Source organism: Hyla sarda, unplaced genomic scaffold, assembly GCF_029499605.1.
Source record: "Hyla sarda isolate aHylSar1 unplaced genomic scaffold, aHylSar1.hap1 scaffold_2225, whole genome shotgun sequence".
In the NCBI taxonomy this organism is placed as follows: Eukaryota; Metazoa; Chordata; class Amphibia; order Anura; family Hylidae; genus Hyla; species Hyla sarda.
This window is the reverse complement of record NW_026608901.1, coordinates 1-16,659: the sequence shown is the minus strand read 5'-3', so window position 1 is coordinate 16,659 and position 16,659 is coordinate 1. Positions and strand designations below refer to the sequence as shown.

At 48.0% G+C, this 16,659-nt stretch overlaps 5 non-coding genes across 5 annotated transcripts; all 5 read right to left on the bottom strand.

Annotated features, from left to right (window-relative positions):
* Positions 1–87: 87 nt before the first annotated feature.
* LOC130320901 (U2 spliceosomal RNA) lies at positions 88–278 on the bottom strand. The gene has a single exon (XR_008866718.1). It is a non-coding gene; the product is annotated as a U2 spliceosomal RNA (small nuclear RNA).
* A 2,085-nt stretch (positions 279–2,363) lies between these two features.
* LOC130320900 (U2 spliceosomal RNA) lies at positions 2,364–2,554 on the bottom strand. The gene has a single exon (XR_008866717.1). It is a non-coding gene; the product is annotated as a U2 spliceosomal RNA (small nuclear RNA).
* Positions 2,555–4,645: 2,091 nt separating this feature from the next.
* Positions 4,646–4,836, bottom strand: LOC130320899 (U2 spliceosomal RNA). Its single transcript, XR_008866716.1, has one exon. It is a non-coding gene; the product is annotated as a U2 spliceosomal RNA (small nuclear RNA).
* Positions 4,837–6,912: 2,076 nt separating this feature from the next.
* LOC130320898 (U2 spliceosomal RNA) lies at positions 6,913–7,103 on the bottom strand. The gene has a single exon (XR_008866715.1). It is a non-coding gene; the product is annotated as a U2 spliceosomal RNA (small nuclear RNA).
* A 2,088-nt stretch (positions 7,104–9,191) lies between these two features.
* Positions 9,192–9,382, bottom strand: LOC130320887 (U2 spliceosomal RNA). Its single transcript, XR_008866705.1, has one exon. It is a non-coding gene; the product is annotated as a U2 spliceosomal RNA (small nuclear RNA).
* Positions 9,383–16,659: the final 7,277 nt, after the last annotated feature.

Sequence of the window (16,659 nt, the reverse complement as noted above, 5' to 3'; positions counted from 1 at the left end):
GCAGCAAGGCCCACAGGGCTGGCTAGCTGGCTAGCCAGCAAGCAGGTAGCAATGAAAGTAGGAATCTTTCTTTTTAACCCTGTAAGGGGGTGGTGCACTGTACCCGAAGATACTGCCATATCGGGTCAATGCATAGGGCGACGGAAGCAAGCTTCGAAATCGGCCCCCGTTCTCAAAAATCCATTTAATATATGGTCCCCAGATAGGGGACGTATCAGATATTAAACTGATAAGAACAGATACTACACTTGATCTTAGCCAAAAGGCCGAGAAGCGATAACCGTGAAAGGGGCGGGCCCAACAAGGTGCCCTTCATGGGCACTATCACTGCTTGCTGTCAGGGAGGCTGCCAGACAATTTTCCATGCACACTCTGGGCTGGGGGGCAGTCAACCACCAGTACACATAGCAGAACCTAAACCCATACCATTATTGCTAAGCAGCAAGACAGGGGCCCATTGCACTCCCACGGGGCCTTTTTAAATGCAATCCATAACCCGGATTTGCCAGGAACCCTTCTTACTCCTCCTACTTGCATGTGACACTGGGCTTAGGATCTGCATAGGAAACACACACACAAGCACACACCTACCTTTGTTGCCTGCAGATGCCTCCTTGGCTGTCCCCAAACGGTATCAAACCAACACCCACGGGAAGCTGTAAGCATAGAGGACATGCCTGCACCCCATTGGACTTACCTGTGTGGGTTAAACCCGGGTTATTTGACAACCTATGGCGGTGATGGTTCTGCTCAGGCAGAGCAGTGCTGATGCTCCTCATAAAGCTGTCGCTGCTGTGAAGGTTCTAGGTGACATCACAAATCCCTATGGTTACATACACAACAAAGCTGGGTTGTTGTTGTTTACACTCTGCAAGGCCTGTGGAAGTGAGTGACATCATAGCACTGTAGTTCTGAGGGTTCTAGATGGATGCAACAATCTCCTGTTGCTTCTATGAAGGCCATAATAGACGACATCACCAAACAGCTCCATAGTCACATACACAGCAAAGGAGAGATGTTGTTTACACCTAGTGATGTCAGTGGTATTGAGTGACATCACAGCACAGTGCTAAGGCTCCTGGGCCTGGACACAGCAGCGGCTGCAATATCTCAACGGAGAATACGTTTATATATATGTGTGTGTGTGCGCGTATATATATATATATATATATATATATATATATATATATATATTTCTCCGCCGAAATCACTTTTAAACCCATTTCCACCTTTTTTTCCCTTCTCTTCCTCTTACTTTTTTTTCACGTTTTTTTACGTTTTTCTCCTTTTCGCCTCTTTTCTGGGCGTATTATTCTTCTTTTTCTTCTTTTTTTTCGTCTAATGCATACCCCATCAGTGCAGCAATGCTTATTCAATACCGCCAGCAGATGGAGACACTGGGGGATAATTTTCTAAGGATTTATACTGATTTTTCCTGTCTGAATTTGTCGCACAGAAAGTTGCAGGCCAAATATGTGTGACATTTCTGCGACTTTAGCTTCTAGAGCATTTTTACAACATTATACATAGGTGCTGAATACATAAAAAGCGACTGTTCATCGACAGACAAGTCGCATCGGCTGAAAGTAGGCCAGAATGTCAGTCCATGTTGGAGCAGGTTTAGATACAGTCTAAAGTATAGATCTCAAAGTCTGTGCACAGAATTTAGCAAGGGCCTCGCACCTTCTGATGCATCAGGTAGGTGCACAATAGCATAGCCTAACCCTCTGTACTTTGGTCTATATTGATGCGGGACATAGACAGCCAGCTGATGACCAATCCATTAGTGCAATGGATGGCTGGAAGCATTTGTCTTTGCCTTTGCAATACCACAGAAGCAATGCATGGTCAATGTACAGCAATGACACACCTGTGTGAACAGCCAGGAGACCCCCCCCCCCCCATGTTATGTTACATAGTTACATAGTTAGTACGGTCGAAAAAAGACATATGTCCATCAAGTTCAACCAGGGAATTAAGGGGTAGGGGTGTGGCGCGATATTGGGGAAGGGATGAGATTTTATATTTCTTCATAAGCATTAATCTTATTTTGTCAATTAGGAACATTCAGCACCCACCCGCTATCAAGGCAGCTGCCTATCATGTCATGCCCTACCTGCACAGGTGTGCTGGCTACTCAAATGATCCAATTAAGGAGGCCATTTAGTCAGCAGCAGCAGCAGCAGAAGTCCTGTGCCTGGACGCTCCAACAGCGGCCAGACACAAGCAGAAGCAGAAGCAGCAGCAGCACCACCTTTTGTTTTTTGGCTGCAGCAGCAGCAAGGCCCACAGGGCTGGCTAGCTGGCTAGCCAGCAAGCAGGTAGCAATGAAAGTAGGAATCTTTCTTTTTAACCCTGTAAGGGGGTGGTGCACTGTACCCGAAGATACTGCCATATCGGGTCAATGCATAGGGCGACGGAAGCAAGCTTCGAAATCGGCCCCCGTTCTCAAAAATCCATTTAATATATGGTCCCCAGATAGGGGACGTATCAGATATTAAACTGATAAGAACAGATACTACACTTGATCTTAGCCAAAAGGCCGAGAAGCGATAACCGTGAAAGGGGCGGGCCCAACAAGGTGCCCTTCATGGGCACTATCACTGCTTGCTGTCAGGGAGGCTGCCAGACAATTTTCCATGCACACTCTGGGCTGGGGGGCAGTCAACCACCAGTACACACAGCAGAACCTAAACCCATACCATTATTGCTAAGCAGCAAGACAGGGGCCCATTGCACTCCCACGGGGCCTTTTTAAATGCAATCCATAACCCGGATTTGCCAGGAACCCTTCTTACTCCTCCTACTTGCATGTGACACTGGGCTTAGGATCTGCATAGGAAACACACACACAAGCACACACCTACCTTTGTTGCCTGCAGATGCCTCCTTGGCTGTCCCCAAACGGTATCAAACCAACACCCACGGGAAGCTGTAAGCATAGAGGACATGCCTGCACCCCATTGGACTTACCTGTGTGGGTTAAACCCGGGTTATTTGACAACCTATGGCGGTGATGGTTCTGCTCAGGCAGAGCAGTGCTGATGCTCCTCATAAAGCTGTCGCTGCTGTGAAGGTTCTAGGTGACATCACAAATCCCTATGGTTACATACACAACAAAGCTGGGTTGTTGTTGTTTACACTCTGCAAGGCCTGTGGAAGTGAGTGACATCATAGCACTGTAGTTCTGAGGGTTCTAGATGGATGCAACAATCTCCTGTTGCTTCTATGAAGGCCATAATAGACGACATCACCAAACAGCTCCATAGTCACATACACAGCAAAGGAGAGATGTTGTTTACACCTAGTGATGTCAGTGGTATTGAGTGACATCACAGCACAGTGCTAAGGCTCCTGGGCCTGGACACAGCAGCGGCTGCAATATCTCAACGGAGAATACGTTTATATATATGTGTGTGTGTGCGCGTATATATATATATATATATATATATATATATATATATATATATATTTCTCCGCCGAAATCACTTTTAAACCCATTTCCACCTTTTTTTCCCTTCTCTTCCTCTTACTTTTTTTTCACGTTTTTTTACGTTTTTCTCCTTTTCGCCTCTTTTCTGGGCGTATTATTCTTCTTTTTCTTCTTTTTTTTCGTCTAATGCATACCCCATCAGTGCAGCAATGCTTATTCAATACCGCCAGCAGATGGAGACACTGGGGGATAATTTTCTAAGGATTTATACTGATTTTTCCTGTCTGAATTTGTCGCACAGAAAGTTGCAGGCCAAATATGTGTGACATTTCTGCGACTTTAGCTTCTAGAGCATTTTTACAACATTATACATAGGTGCTGAATACATAAAAAGCGACTGTTCAGCGACAGACAAGTCGCATCGGCTGAAAGTAGGCCAGAATGTCAGTCCATGTTGGAGCAGGTTTAGATACAGTCTAAAGTATAGATCTCAAAGTCTGTGCACAGAATTTAGCAAGGGCCTCGCACCTTCTGATGCATCAGGTAGGTGCACAATAGCATAGCCTAACCCTCTGTACTTTGGTCTATATTGATGCGGGACATAGACAGCCAGCTGATGACCAATCCATTAGTGCAATGGATGGCTGGAAGCATTTGTCTTTGCCTTTGCAATACCACAGAAGCAATGCATGGTCAATGTACAGCAATGACACACCTGTGTGAACAGCCAGGAGACCCCCCCCCCCCCCATGTTATGTTACATAGTTACATAGTTAGTACGGTCGAAAAAAGACATATGTCCATCAAGTTCAACCAGGGAATTAAGGGGTAGGGGTGTGGCGCGATATTGGGGAAGGGATGAGATTTTATATTTCTTCATAAGCATTAATCTTATTTTGTCAATTAGGAACATTCAGCACCCACCCGCTATCAAGGCAGCTGCCTATCATGTCATGCCCTACCTGCACAGGTGTGCTGGCTACTCAAATGATCCAATTAAGGAGGCCATTTAGTCAGCAGCAGCAGAAGTCCTGTGCCTGGACGCTCCAACAGCGGCCAGACACAAGCAGAAGCAGAAGCAGCAGAAGCAGCAGCAGCACCACCTTTTGTTTTTTGGCTGCAGCAGCAGCAAGGCCCACAGGGCTGGCTAGCTGGCTAGCCAGCAAGCAGGTAGCAATGAAAGTAGGAATCTTTCTTTTTAACCCTGTAAGGGGGTGGTGCACTGTACCCGAAGATACTGCCATATCGGGTCAATGCATAGGGCGACGGAAGCAAGCTTCGAAATCGGCCCCCGTTCTCAAAAATCCATTTAATATATGGTCCCCAGATAGGGGACGTATCAGATATTAAACTGATAAGAACAGATACTACACTTGATCTTAGCCAAAAGGCCGAGAAGCGATAACCGTGAAAGGGGCGGGCCCAACAAGGTGCCCTTCATGGGCACTATCACTGCTTGCTGTCAGGGAGGCTGCCAGACAATTTTCCATGCACACTCTGGGCTGGGGGGCAGTCAACCACCAGTACACACAGCAGAACCTAAACCCATACCATTATTGCTAAGCAGCAAGACAGGGGCCCATTGCACTCCCACGGGGCCTTTTTAAATGCAATCCATAACCCGGATTTGCCAGGAACCCTTCTTACTCCTCCTACTTGCATGTGACACTGGGCTTAGGATCTGCATAGGAAACACACACACAAGCACACACCTACCTTTGTTGCCTGCAGATGCCTCCTTGGCTGTCCCCAAACGGTATCAAACCAACACCCACGGGAAGCTGTAAGCATAGAGGACATGCCTGCACCCCATTGGACTTACCTGTGTGGGTTAAACCCGGGTTATTTGACAACCTATGGCGGTGATGGTTCTGCTCAGGCAGAGCAGTGCTGATGCTCCTCATAAAGCTGTCGCTGCTGTGAAGGTTCTAGGTGACATCACAAATCCCTATGGTTACATACACAACAAAGCTGGGTTGTTGTTGTTTACACTCTGCAAGGCCTGTGGAAGTGAGTGACATCATAGCACTGTAGTTCTGAGGGTTCTAGATGGATGCAACAATCTCCTGTTGCTTCTATGAAGGCCATAATAGACGACATCACCAAACAGCTCCATAGTCACATACACAGCAAAGGAGAGATGTTGTTTACACCTAGTGATGTCAGTGGTATTGAGTGACATCACAGCACAGTGCTAAGGCTCCTGGGCCTGGACACAGCAGCGGCTGCAATATCTCAACGGAGAATACGTTTATATATATGTGTGTGTGTGCGCGTATATATATATATATATATATATATATTTCTCCGCCGAAATCACTTTTAAACCCATTTCCACCTTTTTTTCCCTTCTCTTCCTCTTACTTTTTTTTCACGTTTTTTTACGTTTTTCTCCTTTTCGCCTCTTTTCTGGGCGTATTATTCTTCTTTTTCTTCTTTTTTTTCGTCTAATGCATACCCCATCAGTGCAGCAATGCTTATTCAATACCGCCAGCAGATGGAGACACTGGGGGATAATTTTCTAAGGATTTATACTGATTTTTCCTGTCTGAATTTGTCGCACAGAAAGTTGCAGGCCAAATATGTGTGACATTTCTGCGACTTTAGCTTCTAGAGCATTTTTACAACATTATACATAGGTGCTGAATACATAAAAAGCGACTGTTCAGCGACAGACAAGTCGCATCGGCTGAAAGTAGGCCAGAATGTCAGTCCATGTTGGAGCAGGTTTAGATACAGTCTAAAGTATAGATCTCAAAGTCTGTGCACAGAATTTAGCAAGGGCCTCGCACCTTCTGATGCATCAGGTAGGTGCACAATAGCATAGCCTAACCCTCTGTACTTTGGTCTATATTGATGCGGGACATAGACAGCCAGCTGATGACCAATCCATTAGTGCAATGGATGGCTGGAAGCATTTGTCTTTGCCTTTGCAATACCACAGAAGCAATGCATGGTCAATGTACAGCAATGACACACCTGTGTGAACAGCCAGGAGACCCCCCCCCCCCCCCCCATGTTATGTTACATAGTTACATAGTTAGTACGGTCGAAAAAAGACATATGTCCATCAAGTTCAACCAGGGAATTAAGGGGTAGGGGTGTGGCGCGATATTGGGGAAGGGATGAGATTTTATATTTCTTCATAAGCATTAATCTTATTTTGTCAATTAGGAACATTCAGCACCCACCCGCTATCAAGGCAGCTGCCTATCATGTCATGCCCTACCTGCACAGGTGTGCTGGCTACTCAAATGATCCAATTAAGGAGGCCATTTAGTCAGCAGCAGCAGAAGTCCTGTGCCTGGACGCTCCAACAGCGGCCAGACACAAGCAGAAGCAGAAGCAGCAGAAGCAGCAGCAGCACCACCTTTTGTTTTTTGGCTGCAGCAGCAGCAAGGCCCACAGGGCTGGCTAGCTGGCTAGCCAGCAAGCAGGTAGCAATGAAAGTAGGAATCTTTCTTTTTAACCCTGTAAGGGGGTGGTGCACTGTACCCGAAGATACTGCCATATCGGGTCAATGCATAGGGCGACGGAAGCAAGCTTCGAAATCGGCCCCCGTTCTCAAAAATCCATTTAATATATGGTCCCCAGATAGGGGACGTATCAGATATTAAACTGATAAGAACAGATACTACACTTGATCTTAGCCAAAAGGCCGAGAAGCGATAACCGTGAAAGGGGCGGGCCCAACAAGGTGCCCTTCATGGGCACTATCACTGCTTGCTGTCAGGGAGGCTGCCAGACAATTTTCCATGCACACTCTGGGCTGGGGGGCAGTCAACCACCAGTACACACAGCAGAACCTAAACCCATACCATTATTGCTAAGCAGCAAGACAGGGGCCCATTGCACTCCCACGGGGCCTTTTTAAATGCAATCCATAACCCGGATTTGCCAGGAACCCTTCTTACTCCTCCTACTTGCATGTGACACTGGGCTTAGAATCTGCATAGGAAACACACACACAAGCACACACCTACCTTTGTTGCCTGCAGATGCCTCCTTGGCTGTCCCCAAACGGTATCAAACCAACACCCACGGGAAGCTGTAAGCATAGAGGACATGCCTGCACCCCATTGGACTTACCTGTGTGGGTTAAACCCGGGTTATTTGACAACCTATGGCGGTGATGGTTCTGCTCAGGCAGAGCAGTGCTGATGCTCCTCATAAAGCTGTCGCTGCTGTGAAGGTTCTAGGTGACATCACAAATCCTTATGGTTACATACACAACAAAGCTGGGTTGTTGTTGTTTACACTCTGCAAGGCCTGTGGAAGTGAGTGACATCATAGCACTGTAGTTCTGAGGGTTCTAGATGGATGCAACAATCTCCTGTTGCTTCTATGAAGGCCATAATAGACGACATCACCAAACAGCTCCATAGTCACATACACAGCAAAGGAGAGATGTTGTTTACACCTAGTGATGTCAGTGGTATTGAGTGACATCACAGCACAGTGCTAAGGCTCCTGGGCCTGGACACAGCAGCGGCTGCAATATCTCAACGGAGAATACGTTTATATATATGTGTGTGTGTGCGCGTATATATATATATATATATATATATATATATATATATATATATTTCTCCGCCGAAATCACTTTTAAACCCATTTCCACCTTTTTTTCCCTTCTCTTCCTCTTACTTTTTTTTCACGTTTTTTTACGTTTTTCTCCTTTTCGCCTCTTTTCTGGGCGTATTATTCTTCTTTTTCTTCTTTTTTTTCGTCTAATGCATACCCCATCAGTGCAGCAATGCTTATTCAATACCGCCAGCAGATGGAGACACTGGGGGATAATTTTCTAAGGATTTATACTGATTTTTCCTGTCTGAATTTGTCGCACAGAAAGTTGCAGGCCAAATATGTGTGACATTTCTGCGACTTTAGCTTCTAGAGCATTTTTACAACATTATACATAGGTGCTGAATACATAAAAAGCGACTGTTCAGCGACAGACAAGTCGCATCGGCTGAAAGTAGGCCAGAATGTCAGTCCATGTTGGAGCAGGTTTAGATACAGTCTAAAGTATAGATCTCAAAGTCTGTGCACAGAATTTAGCAAGGGCCTCGCACCTTCTGATGCATCAGGTAGGTGCACAATAGCATAGCCTAACCCTCTGTACTTTGGTCTATATTGATGCGGGACATAGACAGCCAGCTGATGACCAATCCATTAGTGCAATGGATGGCTGGAAGCATTTGTCTTTGCCTTTGCAATACCACAGAAGCAATGCATGGTCAATGTACAGCAATGACACACCTGTGTGAACAGCCAGGAGACCCCCCCCCCCCCATGTTATGTTACATAGTTACATAGTTAGTACGGTCGAAAAAAGACATATGTCCATCAAGTTCAACCAGGGAATTAAGGGGTAGGGGTGTGGCGCGATATTGGGGAAGGGATGAGATTTTATATTTCTTCATAAGCATTAATCTTATTTTGTCAATTAGGAACATTCAGCACCCACCCGCTATCAAGGCAGCTGCCTATCATGTCATGCCCTACCTGCACAGGTGTGCTGGCTACTCAAATGATCCAATTAAGGAGGCCATTTAGTCAGCAGCAGCAGAAGTCCTGTGCCTGGACGCTCCAACAGCGGCCAGACACAAGCAGAAGCAGAAGCAGCAGAAGCAGCAGCAGCACCACCTTTTGTTTTTTGGCTGCAGCAGCAGCAAGGCCCACAGGGCTGGCTAGCTGGCTAGCCAGCAAGCAGGTAGCAATGAAAGTAGGAATCTTTCTTTTTAACCCTGTAAGGGGGTGGTGCACTGTACCCGAAGATACTGCCATATCGGGTCAATGCATAGGGCGACGGAAGCAAGCTTCGAAATCGGCCCCCGTTCTCAAAAATCCATTTAATATATGGTCCCCAGATAGGGGACGTATCAGATATTAAACTGATAAGAACAGATACTACACTTGATCTTAGCCAAAAGGCCGAGAAGCGATAACCATGAAAGGGGCGGGCCCAACAAGGTGCCCTTCATGGGCACTATCACTGCTTGCTGTCAGGGAGGCTGCCAGACAATTTTCCATGCACACTCTGGGCTGGGGGGCAGTCAACCACCAGTACACACAGCAGAACCTAAACCCATACCATTATTGCTAAGCAGCAAGACAGGGGCCCATTGCACTCCCACGGGGCCTTTTTAAATGCAATCCATAACCCGGATTTGCCAGGAACCCTTCTTACTCCTCCTACTTGCATGTGACACTGGGCTTAGGATCTGCATAGGAAACACACACACAAGCACACACCTACCTTTGTTGCCTGCAGATGCCTCCTTGGCTGTCCCCAAACGGTATCAAACCAACACCCACGGGAAGCTGTAAGCATAGAGGACATGCCTGCACCCCATTGGACTTACCTGTGTGGGTTAAACCCGGGTTATTTGACAACCTATGGCGGTGATGGTTCTGCTCAGGCAGAGCAGTGCTGATGCTCCTCATAAAGCTGTCGCTGCTGTGAAGGTTCTAGGTGACATCACAAATCCCTATGGTTACATACACAACAAAGCTGGGTTGTTGTTGTTTACACTCTGCAAGGCCTGTGGAAGTGAGTGACATCATAGCACTGTAGTTCTGAGGGTTCTAGATGGATGCAACAATCTCCTGTTGCTTCTATGAAGGCCATAATAGACGACATCACCAAACAGCTCCATAGTCACATACACAGCAAAGGAGAGATGTTGTTTACACCTAGTGATGTCAGTGGTATTGAGTGACATCACAGCACAGTGCTAAGGCTCCTGGGCCTGGACACAGCAGCGGCTGCAATATCTCAACGGAGAATACGTTTATATATATGTGTGTGTGTGCGCGTATATATATATATATATATATATATATATATATATATGTGAGAAGCCTACGGCTGAATTTGTGGGAGGGGCCGGGTGTATTTAACGTTCGGCCTCTCTGCAAGCCGGCACGTTCATCGCACAGCGTTGTTCGCACAGCGTTGGAGACGTTACAGGAAGGGACGTCAGCAAGCGGGGATTTCCGGTTCCGGTCAGGTGAACGGCGGGCGTTCAGCCAGGGGACACGCATCGATCTCCAGGACTGAATCCAGAGGACGGGTAAGCGCTGGATACAGGGGCCTTTAGTGGCCACGCCCGTGAAACGTACAGCCCCGCAAACGGTTCCTCGCAGGGGGGACGGCAGATTCGCAGCCAACTGATTCTGCCAGGGACGCTTAGATGGCAGTGCAGAGTCTGTGAGGGGGGGGTTGATTGGCAGCATGTCGGTACTGAGGATGGTGATAACTTGTTATGTCGTTATTTCTGAGTGATCACCGGCGGTGTTTGTGACAGGGTACGTGCCATGCATATCGCTGACAAGAAGGAGGGTACAAGGTCTTCAATCTTGACGATGGGATAACGTACTATGTGGCTGGGTATTGTTACATTATGCATTTATACTTTATAGGCTTAAAAGTGCGTAGGACAAGTCCTGGCAAAACAGTCAAAACTCATAGGTATGTTCCAAGGTATATGTATTAGCACTGGGAACCGGTAGTTGTCACAGTTGATGCACATTACTGAGATACATTGACAGCTATGATTGATCTGACAAGGCACAGGCTGTGACTACTCTGGAGATGTGATCACGGGGATACCACGTGCAGTGGGGCGGAGGTCATGTCTCCAGGGGGTCAACAGCCGCAGCTCATCCGGATAGATCTCAGTATATGACAACAGAACAGGGGCCAACACAGGGGGGGACATAACAGTAAACCTCTGAAACGACTATTGGCGTCTGACGCGTCAGGGCATGCATGCGCAGGTGTACGCACATGCAGAGGGTGGGTGCAGATGCGTATGCATGTACATGTGGGGGGCATGGTCGTATAAAAAAAAAATAAAAAAGGGGGACGGGTGTCATTCCTTGGACAGGCCCCATGGCTAGCATCACAGGACATACGGAACGCCACACAGGAGCAAACATTGACACTCCCGCATAACAAGGACTACTGGCACGTGGCCAGAGCACACCGTATAGCTCACGTTACGGACTCATAAGAGTAACCAACAACTGCAGTCCGACACGATTTAGGGGCAGCATTCACAGCTGGTCATCTTCAACTCGTTTCCAGGTGTGCTACTGACACGTTTTTCAGAGCATACCACACGTCACGCACATATGTAGGAGTTTAACCTGTTATCCTGACACGCTTTCAGGGGGTGACCTACAGCCAGGTTTGCTACTGACACGTCTTTCAGAGCATACCACACGTTACGCACTTTTGTAGGAGTTAACCCGTTGTACTGACACGATTTCAGGGGGGTAACCTACAGCTGGTTTGCTACTGACACGTTTTTCAGAGCATGCCATCGCGCTACACACTTGAATAGAAGTGAACCGTCACCCTGACACGCATGCAGGGTGGCGGGGGGGGGGGACATAACAGTTATTGGCTGCTGACACGTTTTCAGAGCATACCATACGTCATTCATTGGTAGGAATTTAACCCGTTGTCCTGACACGTCTTCAGGGGGGTAACCTACATCTGGTTTGCTGCTGACACGTTTTCAGAGCATACCACACGGCACACGTACGATTAAGCGCAGATCCACTTATCCTGACACGTTCTTCAGGAGGGTAGCTACGACTCATTGCTGCTGACACGTCTTCAGAGCAATACACTTATAATTAGACTATCTCCCGAAACATCTTGCAGGACGGAACCACGACAAGACAGTTGCGGACACATTTTCAGAGCAATTCGCACGAGGCGACACGTTGCGTTCACACGGTCCACGACAGGGGCTTGTGCTCCGCAGGCCTTAGAACCTTATGTCACGATGGTGTAAATGTTGGCGGTTTCACTGTCCCACGATCATGTTTTCACGACAATTGGGATGGTCTAGTATAGTCACGGTCAACGAGCCAGGAGAGTTGGTCTAGGTAGTACACGGTGAGGTGGTAGGCACCTGAGTCGATAGTAGGAATGTTATAGCATGTGTTAATATATCGTGTTGTCCTAGGTCCTTGCCTGACGGTTGACGGTGGTAGTTGGCAGGTTAGTAGCAGAAGGGCTTATCAACTAGAGTCGGAAGGCATACATGGTTTTCATGTTTTATTAATCTCTCTCCGGCACCCGTCATGGCCCGGACAGGTGGAGGCATTATGTCGAACGCATCAGACATCGAAGACACGTTGTCTGTCCCAGAAACCCCTGCCAGGAGTTCCGAGCAGGGAATAGGCACGGCGTACAGATCCTGGACAATTCCCAGATTGATGGAGGAGCTTCGCAAGAAGGGAATTCCATTTCCGGCGGCAGCTAGGAAAGCAGAATTATACAAGCTGCTAACATCAGGACAGGAAGCGAGCGGCAGTCAGCAGGACATGTCAGGGCAGACAGTAGCCACGTCCCTGGCACAACTGCATTCTATGATGAACAGCATGTTGTCCTCCATGTCCAGCCTGGAATCCAGAATGGACACATTCGAGAGGGGTAGTGCGTCCCAAGCATCAGTTCCCCTCGCGGCGGTTGCACCCGCAACCCCAGCTACGCCTATGGTGGCAACTCCTGTAGGTAGGGGAACAACTCCTCCAAAAATCACGCCATCACACTTCATTCCCGCTTCCATCCGCAAGGATATTCTGGACGGCAAGGACGTTAACCTGGCATCCTTGCTTATCAGCACCCAAGACGTCACTGAGACGAAGACGGTAGCATGTGGGGAGGTCTCGGTGGTCTTCAAGAGCAAGGATGCCAGGTTAAACCGCAAGCTCACTATAGTAGAGTTTGTGATTGCTTTCAGCCTATACAGGGATGTGATCTGTACTGAGAAACCAGAGAGGAGGGAAGAGCTGGACCTGTATTTGTACAAATTATCAGAGTTTGCGTACAAATACGGCGGGTCGTACTTCTACGAGTACCACAAGTCCTTTGCGGCAAAGGCTGCGGCAGGGGTCAGTCAGTTCGCTTACGAAACAGACTGGGGAGTGGTAGACACCGAACTGTTTTGTAAGCATTTTGCTGGGTTGAAGGCTCCGACCTGCACCATCTGCCAGTCTATTTCACACACAGCCCCGTGGTGTTCCAGCGCCAGCCACGAGCCTGAGCCAAGTACCAGTAGGGGGGTCACGGCTTCTCCTGCTCCCGGGCACAAGTTCTCGACTGCTGTAGACAAACTGGGGCGCCCTGTGAGGTACCTGGGCAGGAGCCAGGTATGCAACAACTACAACTTGGCAAGTTGCAATTTCAGCAACTGCAGGTTGTTGCACGTGTGCTTGCTCTGCTTCCGGGCCCATCCCAGCTCATTGTGCTCTCAGAGGTCACAGCAGTCGTGACTAGGCAGGGTCCAGGTGGATGCGCTGGCTGGTGTGTTGGCAGATCACCCGGAACGAGACTGGGTACAATGGTTACTCACAGGCTTCAGGTCGGGTTTCCACACAGGCTTAGTGTCTTTACCTCAATCTACGTTTGAGTGCAAAAATTTACGGTCAGCCACGCAGCAACCCCAGGTCGTTACGGAATTAATCCAACAGGAGTTAACCAAAGGCTTCATCATCGGGCCATTCCAGACGTCACCATTCGAAGTCTGGAGGGTCAGTCCGGTCGGGGTGGTGACAGGGAAATTCTCCAATAAAAAACGTTTAATTTACGACTTATCTGCCCCATATTCTTCTGTAGTACCCAGCCTGAATGCCCTGATCCCATCTGAAGAATTTGCTATGAAATATGCTTCAGTCGACCTCGCTATACAAAATATTCTTCAGTTGGGACCAGGTACATGGTTAGCAAAGGCAGATATTGCCGATGCCTTCAAGTTGCTACCAATAGCAGAAGAGTTGTGGAAGTGGTATGGCATAAAGTGGCAGGGCATGTACTATTTCGCCTCAAGACTCACGTTCGGCTCCAAGAGCAGCCCGTGGTTGTTCGAACAGCTAGCAAGAGCATTGCACTGGGTACTGGTAAATGTGTCAGGTTGTAGACACGTCATACATTACTTGGACGACTTTCTCCTGTTAGATCCCCCAGGCGGTAATCCCAACAGTCTGCTAGCACTGAGGTCTTTATTCGACACCCTGGGTATACCAGTATCTCATGGGAAAACGGAGGGACCATCAGCTAAGATTACATTCCTAGGTGTGGTACTGGACACAGAGAGAATGCAGGCCAGCCTGCCCGCAGACAAACTCAGTAGAATTAAAGAAACCATCCAGAAATTCATGAGAACACGAGTGACATCAAGGGTTGAACTACAGAGCTTGCTAGGCATGCTAGCTTTCGCAATGCGGATAATTCCGCAGGGTAGATCTTTTGTATCAAGGCTGTTGGCACTACTGTCACTAGCAACAAAGTCAGGTAGTCCGGTCAAGTTAGGTCCTGAAGCGTTGGCAGACTTACACATGTGGCATGATCACATCAGTCAGTGGAATGGGGTGTCAATTTTCTTGCCAGCTGTCACTCTCGACTCCCCTAAGGTGTACACGGATGCCACAGGCACACTGGGTTTCGCAGCAATCCATGGCGAGCAGTGGATGGCCAGCCGATGGCCACCAGAGGTTATGGATGTCCCTGGGTTCAGCCGCACTTCCGCCTTGTTTGAAGTGTATCCCATAGTGGCAGCAGCACACGTCTGGGGATCCTCATGGTCCAAATCCACGGTCACGTTTTTCTGTGACAATTTGGCCACAGTACAGACAGTTAACAAGGGTAGATCCAAATCATTACAGGTCATGAGTTATTTGCGCAGGCTAGTATGGATAGCACTACAACACAATTTCAACTTCATTGCAGTACACATAGCTGGAACTTGCAACACAGCGGCTGATGCCTTGTCTAGGGGTAACTATGATCTTTTTTTCCAGGTCTCACCAGGTGCGGAGCCAGTAGCCACCACAGTGCCTTCACATCGGGTGCTAACTCTGGATTGAGGCGTTACTCCCTGATAGCAGAAACTTTAGTGAGGAGTTCATTAGCCCCAAGGACAAGGAAGGATTACGCAGCAGCCATCAGCTTATACAGCTCGTTTCTGGACAGACACGCCTTGCCTTGGGGCTTTAGCATTTCCACTATACTACAGTTCATTGCCTTTTGCCACTCTGACCTGAGCTTGTCTTACAACTCCATCAAGTTACATATATCCGGAATTCAACACTACCATGCTTTACAATTCCCTGAAGAGCCTTCCATATGCTCAATACATCTTATCAAAGCGGCATTAAAAGGGGTTAATTCTACCTCCATCCCGCGGGTGGGTACACGGCAACCTATTACAGGGGAAATCTTCAGAAACATGTCGAATCTTCTCGACTCCGCCCCGTTCGGGTGGTTCCACAGCAAGGTTATCAAGGTCGGCATATATTTGGCGCTTTATGGGTTTTTGAGGCCTGGGGAGATCACTTGTGCGTCACGTTCAGCACCTTTCGTAGACATAGGCCAACTCAGCATTAAGCAAAGTCATGCAGAGCTCACACTACGGGTCACGAAAACCTGCAGGGAGTCCACCATGGTGCGGTATTATCCCTCCGGTAACCCCTGGTGCCCTCTTGCGGTACTCACGGAGTGGGTAAACATCATGAATGGCAAACCAGAGTTAAGGCCACTGCTGCCTTTTGATTCAGCTCCTCTCACCACCGCTCAGTTTGTCAGTCATGTACGCACGTTGATTAGGCTGTTAGGTCTTGACCCACGCTGCTACTCAGGACACTCGTTCCGCATTGGAGCAGCCTCCGCAGCCTCCAAACACGGAGTACCGGTCCATATATTAAAAAAATTAGGAAGATGGAAATCAGATGCCTATGCGGCATACATTCCCAACCCCCAGTTAGAAATGGCGGATGTATTCAAATTTTTAGTGCTGTAATAAATAAAAGTAATTTTGCTTTCACCATTTACCTAACCGTGTTATCATTTTTTGCCCACTATAGGCGTGCCCTCGTTCGCGGTTTGGGCACAATTCAACCGCTGTTAAGATTCAGTAGTAAGGGTCAGTTAGTATCAGTCCAGGTTAAGGCATGTGTGTTCAGTGGCAGGATGTGTTTTACAGGTGGACGAGTTGTGAAACAAACAGATCAAGACAAGCATTGGTAAGTACGTCCAATTCCACTATCATGGGCCACGACCACAAGTGAGAAGCCTACGGCTGAATTTGTGGGAGGGGCCGGGTGTATTTAACGTTCGGCCTCTCTGCAAGCCGGCACGTTCATCGCACAGCGTTGCCCACCCTCCCAAACCCATTTTTCATTTATCACCAATAGGGCATGCCCAC